Source organism: Megalopta genalis, chromosome 14 (genome assembly GCF_051020955.1).
Source record: "Megalopta genalis isolate 19385.01 chromosome 14, iyMegGena1_principal, whole genome shotgun sequence".
NCBI classification, from domain to species: domain Eukaryota; kingdom Metazoa; phylum Arthropoda; class Insecta; order Hymenoptera; family Halictidae; genus Megalopta; species Megalopta genalis.
Window position 1 is genome coordinate 3,446,339 of NC_135026.1, and position 7,567 is coordinate 3,453,905.

At 42.7% G+C, this 7,567-nt stretch overlaps 1 protein-coding gene across 1 annotated transcript in view; it reads left to right on the plus strand.

The window, feature by feature from the left end:
- The window catches only part of LOC117225686 (CB1 cannabinoid receptor-interacting protein 1), a 37,397-nt gene that overhangs the window by 26,226 nt on the left and 3,604 nt on the right, over positions 1 to 7,567 (plus strand). The gene's annotated exons all lie outside the window — the stretch shown is intronic.

Genomic DNA, 7,567 nt, shown 5'->3' on the forward strand with positions numbered 1-7,567 from the left:
CTGTATGTGTTATTTCTACGCCCATGTGCGTTATTCCTACGTCTATGTGACTCGTTTTTATAGTTACAGATTGTCAAACAATTATAAAAACGAGACGCAAGGCTCTCGAATAATCGTGTCTCCTCTTCCAAAATTGTCAATTTTTGTGCGCAATCTGAGCGCGAATTAGGGAGAAACTACTTTCATATCGGCACGTCAATTCTTGCGAGGGTTCTGCGCCGCTCGGAAAATCAACCCGGAATAACTTCATTTCTTATTTAGCGAAGCATTACTCGTGCTGAACGTACCAGACTTTCGTTGGCCTTTCTTCCACCTGACAGACCGCGCGACCTTTTAATTCATCAGCTTGTTAGCTCGATCTCCCGGGCGACGTCCCTGCTCCTTCAGTATGCAGGAGTGAGGGGGGAGAGGGGGGAGACGATGGACCATTTGCAACAATATTCATACAGTGAATAACGTGGACTCTACAGTGAACTCTATGAAATTCGGCTTTTAATGAAAAGTGGACAATTAGAGATGAGAGGATAGGATTATACAGGGTGTCGCGAAAATGTCTCGCAATCCGAAAATAGGATCCTGAGATCATTCGGAGCAACTTTTTCCTTTGCGAAAATATTCTACGAGGCTTCGTTTACGAGTTATTAATGAAAAACTTAAGGCGCCACGCCCTCGCCTGTACTCGCTCCGCCCTCGCTCTCTAATTGCTCCCCGTTTTTCGTCAATAACTCGTAAACGAAGCCTCGTAGAACATTTTCGCTAAGGAAAAAGTTGCTTCAAATGATCTCAGGAATCCTCCGTTTCCAGATTACCCTGTATTTTATAGTTGTTGACAATCGTGTTTGGACTCATTTTAATCAGAAAACTGTCGGCAACGCGTTAAAGAGAACGTTCAGCTTAAAAATGTTGAACTTAGGACAGTTGCCGTTATTGTATCGCGAGTTGTCGTTCCGGCATTCTGGCCACTGCATAGGCGCAGGAATAACATCGGGATAACGCAAACGAGCCTCTAACAATGGACTGTTATTTAAAATTATTAAGATCAGAATTATTATTATTATATATTATATATTATTACATATTGTGTATTATTATATATTATTATTATTATTAGAATTATTTAGAATTTATTGCGCCGATGCAGCGTCATCTTGCGAAAATTATCGGATCATAATTTGCACATAATTGGAGTCGCAATAAATCGTCGCAACCTCGACGATTCGAGCGTCTCGGGTCGGAATAGACCTGGCCATCGTCCGAGGTGTATTCGGGTCCAAACTGGAACAAGAATATAATGGATCGCGAAGCTCTAAATCCTGGGATCCGAGTTAGGCCATAAATTGAAAGATTTAGGAAGCTACCGGAGAGACTCGGTATTCTTCGGCTCCCGAAGAAGGTGCTCGGACATTTGGAGCAAACTCGCATCATAAACCTAATTAAAATTCATTAGCAGAACTGTCGACGCGACGTTGCCGCGTGCAACGCTAAAACCGAAGCCTGAAAACCGAGCCCCATTGGTCCCAAATATTGTCAAAGGAAGAATTGGCGACAAGTGGTTTACAATTTCGCCACGCTGTGGAAAAAATATTGTAAAGCGAAATCCAAGGAAAGAAAACCATCGAAAGTGGCTGAAAGCTTTGAACGAAACGACGGTCGCGCCCGGCATTGGAAAGAGAGTCGATTTGAATAATGCCCGGCCGTCCCGGTGAAACATAAATCCCTATTTCACAGTCCCGCGGGCAGAGCGTTCGGGCGGCGGCTCCGAGCCTTATGTGCCTCTTTAATGGTTAAAAAGTGCGGCATTTGGTTTTCCATCGATCTTGGAAACGGCCGCGCTGACCCGACCAGTCTTTGCCCAGCGTTTCGCTTCGACCGACGCGGCGACCGATCCGTGGTTTCGCAGCTTTTTAAGAATTGAAATCGGAGCGCGTGGCTGTGCCGCGCGCCATGTAAATAAGCCATTCGTTCGGGTAAAAGCTGTGCCACGAGTCGCGGAGAAAATCTGATAAGCTTCTCTCATCCGCTTCCACGCTGCTAAAAAACTCTGGACAGCGACAAGAACCTTCGACAACGCTTCTTTTGCAGTCTGAGAAATAATGCACGACTTGGTTTTTAATTTACAAATTTCTGGACGATTATTATAAGTGATTTGTTGTTAATATTTTTCTGTTTGAAGATCTAGAACTGAGCTAGACTCGAGGCATAGTCTATGATCAATGTTTGTAGCAACTGTGCCAGAGGAAACTTCAAGAGAGGTAGCTAACTTTGCTCCTATGACAATGTTGGTCCCAAATTATCAGTCACAGTGAATTATTGCAACCGGCACGTTAAATATTTTTCTGTTTGTAGATCTAGAACTGAGCTAGACTCGAGGCATAGTCTATGATCAATTTTTGTAGCAACTGTGCCAAAGGAAACTTCAAGAGAAGTAGCTAACTTTGCTCCTGTGGCAATGCTGGACCTAATTTATCATAGTAAATAATTACAACTTGCACGTTAAATATATTTTTGTTCAAAAATACAAAGCTAATCCAGTCAGCGAATACCTTAATCGCCACGTGGTCAACCATAAACGACCTTGGTCCTCAGCCAGCCTCGAAAGCTCGCAAGCTGCAAATTCTTATCGACCGCATCGAGCTCCGAGTTTCCAGTTTCGATTTCATGGTATTAATCACCTCGCGTCGTACCCTCGACGTCGTTTATGGCGACAGTAAATCCGCGGGGGCATCTTTCATCCGTAGTTTGCAGTCCCGTATATCCGCTGGACACTCGTCCGCCATCTAAGAATAACGACGCCAGTCCCGGACGGACCGTATTAACGGCGCGAGTTTTATAGTCGCGTTATCCGAGAACACTTTCGCGATTTTATATTCCTCTGGAGGAAACATCTGGCCCGAACAGTGGCGCCCGGGCCGATAAATTCGTTGCTCGGCTATTTTTCAGGTGCTCGGCGCGATTACCATATCTCGGTGAAGGTTCCCCGCAAAATAAGTCCATGGGTCGAATGGAAACGGCATATCAAGCAGCCGAGGAGAAGACAGCGCCCCCCTGGGAGCTGTTCGACCGTTATCCGATGCATAATCCAAGATGGCGGCGGACGCTTCCGACAGTTATTGCTGGAACGAGAGAGCCGCGGCTGTCCCGGCGAAGCTACTGATTAGTGTCGAGAAGCCGGGGATCGTGAAACCGGAGCATTGTTAATGTTATGCCTTGGAGACGTTCCCGAGGACACCAGCGATCAGGATCACAGTGATCCGGATGTGGACTCTGTTCCTCGGAGGCATTGAAATCACTTTCTAGGTCACCGAAGATCAATGCCATGCGAGCAGAGAGGCCTGGAGTAGCTGTAGCGACACCAGCGACACTGGTGACCGAAATTTAAAAAGATCTAGAATTCTTATGGGTCTCCGTCCCTAAGACCCGTTCGAATCACTTTCTAGATCATTGAACACCAATGCCATGCGAGCAGACGCCTAGTGTAGTTGTAGCGACACCAGCGATACTGATGACCGAATTTTAAAAAACCTAGAATTCTCTCCGTAAGAGGCATTCAAATCGCTGTGGAGGTTATGTACAAACGCGAGAATTGGTTTTAGGTTAAATAATACGTTATATTATGTTAAATAAATAATTAACTAATTATTATATAACTAATTAATTATTATATAATTATAATATAACTAATTAATTGTTATATAATTAATTAATATATAATCGTTATATAACTAATTAATTATTATATAGTTGTTATATAATTAATTAATTATTAGATAATTATTATGTAATTAATTATCGTTTAGGGTCAGTGGAACGAGTGAATAATTCATTCTCTTTTAACTGAAGTCCACAGCTTGGTCACGTGACACCGAAGGTACCCCGAAATTTAAAAGGTCGAGTTCTGTTTGCGGAGTCTTTTAATTGGACCGGCGAGTCCGGTGCTTCCAACCTTCCAGTCTTTGGGAAGTTTCGACCGGTCACGAAGTTGTGGACGGTGCTCGATGGTAGAGTCGAGAAGACGTGGTTTATTTCCACGTTCCACGAGCTTAATACGTTCTTCGCCGCATAATCGATAGAGTGGACAGACAGACCCGCGTAACCGTGCTTCAACGAAGTATCGTTTCAGGCCGAGGCACCCGTCAATTCCGCAATCGAATATTGCAAAAGAAACCCACCTACCGCCGAAGATGACATCGAATTGTTTGCAATTCTCTTCTCCATCGCGCGCGCGTGACACGTGAACGATGCTCGACATTGATAGCGGCGGAGTTCGTTGGCGTACGTTTCTCTACGGAACACTAAAAATACGCAAGCTTGAAATCACGGTGTGGCTGCGACGTTAACGTCGTTACTATGCGGATAATATAATTACGTCTAGCGAATATTCTGCAGCGCTCGTGTCATATATTTATAGGTTTTGTAAAAGCATTATAAATATATTTGTTTATTAAATGAAAATGGAAGTAGTAATAGGATGAATAAAACTGATTAAAAAGAAAGATCTGCTCTTGAAGCTACTGTTAGTGACAACTTAGAATGATTTAGGTTAACTTGAGAAGGTCTGGAGGAATTACACTTGACGCGTGTCTCCGTCGCACTGCGCTCCGTATCCCCCACTCCGCTCTGCGAGAGTCCCTGCACATCACGTGAGCTGCCCCCATTCCGCTCTGCGGGAGTCCCGGCGCGTCACATGACTACTCCCACTCCGCCCTGCGAGAGGCCCAGCGCGTCGCGCGGCTGCCCCCACTCCGCTCTGTGGGAGTCCCAGCGCGCCGCGCGACTACCCCCACTCTGCTCAGCAGGAGTCCCAGCGCGTCGCGCGACTGCCCGCACTCCGCTCGTCGAGAGTCCCAGCGCGTCACATGAGCTACCTTCACTCCGTTCTACGAGAGATCCAGCGCGTCACCTGACCTACCAGTTGAAATCTAGCTTGTTCTTCCGAATAGTTCTTAAAACGACGCTCAACGTCATTTAGACATTGTTTAAAAAGTATGTTTGCAATGTCTTTTGCTGCTTGGTGTAAATTTTAACACGAAACCAGAATCAGGAGTCTGCGTATCTGGGAAGGAATATCATTAGAAGATGTGACACGGAATTTTTCTCGGTGTGTGTGCCAGTGCGTGTTGCACGGTATAATCATCTGGGAGATTAGGGTTATCGTGGAGCAAATCTAGAATGCTTGAACATGTGCCGGCGAACGAGCCTCGTTTTTCTTTTAGGCATTCACTGGGATATTTTTAACGTTCGCGGCCGCCACGATGATCACAATCGAAATGAATTTTCCTCTCATTAGCATCGCGACCTGAAAGTTTCGCATTTATCGCGCAATGACGCGACGTGCAGAATCGACTGCTTCGTATAATATAGAAAGTGTGGATTTTTATGCGAATTAAAGTTTGTCGGCGTTCGTTGCAAGATACAGAAGTCATATTCACAATCATTTATTTTCTTAATAAGTTGAATGATCATAAATCATTTGAATAATTCGAATAATCTGTATAATCGAATAATTTGAACAATCTGAATAATTTGAATGATCTGAATAATTCGAATAATCTGAATAATTTGAATAATCTGAATAATTCGAATAATCTGAATAATTCGAATGATTTGAATAATTCAACTAATTATTTAAAACCTACATAAAAAAGCCGCCGACAACAATATCCTTTGATAGAAAATGTTCCAGTTTCCCCGCAGGTTGGAAGTAATCGTTATCGCAATTGTCTTTGTAAATTACGCGTTACTGTAACACGGTTGGGCGAGTTTCAATCCCGGCGCTTTTGATACTAGAACGTCATATTCCTTTTAAATTAATTGAATTTATTGTAGAATAATGTAGCAGGAACGCGGCACCGGATTGCAGTACGTCGATGAAACAAAGCGAAAGGATGAAACAACGTCGCGATACGACAATTTTTTTGCAACTCGTTAAAATATTCCGCGGATCTTGCAAACGAGCTGGTGCTGCGAGGGTGGGAGGGAGTGTAGTGAGGGGGTGGGGGTGGCGACGTAATGCGTGGCACAGTCGTGCCGCACAATGGAGGCCGAAAACGAGGTTCTGCAGTCTTGAATACCGGTCGACCGAAGATGCAAATGAATTCGAATCAGAATTCTGTATTGTCCCCGGCCGACGCGACGCTTCGCGAGCCTATCGATTTACGATCAAATCAGAACCGCTTCGACGCTTGCCCACAATTGAAACTAAAGACCGACGAATTCGATTAACCTTTGCCTCCTCGAATTCTTATATCTGTCGCGGCGTCCTATTTCTTTTCGATCTCTTCGTTAAACGAATATTCGGTTTTAATTTATTTTATCGCGTGGCGCTTTTGCTTTGATAGTAAAATAATAAAATAATTGTTCAATTGAATAGCTGGGTCAAGTAAGATAAGTCGAGTGAGATGAATCAAGTTCAATACGTAGAGTAAGATAAGTCGAATAAGATAAGTCCAGTAATATAAGTCAAGTAAGAAAAGTCAAATAAGATAAGTCCAGTAAGATGAGTCCAGTAAGGTAAATCAAACAAGACAAGTCAAGTATGATAAATCAAGTAAGATAAGTCCAGCAAGATAAGTCCAGTAAGATAAGTCCAGTATGATAAATCAAGTAAGATAAGTCGAATAAGATAAGTTAAGTAAGATAAGTCCAGTAAGATAAATCAAGCAAGACAAGTCAAGTATGATAAATCAAGTAAGATAAGTCGAATAAGATAAGTCAAATATGATAAATCAAGTAAAATAAGTTCAACAAGGTGTGTTCAGTAAAATAAGTTCAACAAGGTGTGTTCAGTAAGATAAATCAAGCAAGACAAATCAAGTATGATAAATCAAGTAAGATAAGTCCAGTAACATAAATTAAGCAAGACAAGTCAAGTATGATAAATCAAGTAAGATAAGTCGAATAAAATAAGTGTAATAAGACAAGCCAAGTAAGATCAGTAAAGTATAATAGAATAAGTCAAGTAAAATAAATCGAATAAAATATAAATCAAGGAAAATAAGTCGAATAAAAGGAGTCAATTAAGTTCAATCAAGTATAATGGATCAAGTAAAATAATAAATCGCCTATTCTTTCGAAATTGCACCGTGGAACGGGTCAATCATTCGTGTTAGGTTCAGCCACACTTTCACGAACCCTTGAAACATTCATCGCCAGCTGTTGCGTTCATGAGAACGCTATACCTACCACTGATGGTTGTCAGTCATCGAGTCAACTCACGACCAAGTTCGCCGTTCATATTAGAACGATTAGAGACTGAATCGTGTCACCCACGAGTCGATAAATTCCCACTGCCCGCGTTTCTACTTAATTCTTCTAATTTTACTGGCGGGAAAGTATGCGTTCCAAGAAGTCCTGCTGCCGCGAGAAATTACGTTCGCCAGAGACGGAAATAACGCATAGTTGGAACAAGTCTATGTTCGCTTCCCGGGAAAACTGTGTTAAATGCACTTCTGAAAGAGTGACCAATTTGTTTACAAAGCGCGTTGCAAGTGGCATATCGATTTATTCAGCACTGTAGTCCAGGACAGTTTAAATTAATTAAGATACGAATAAAATTCTTGCTTTAATC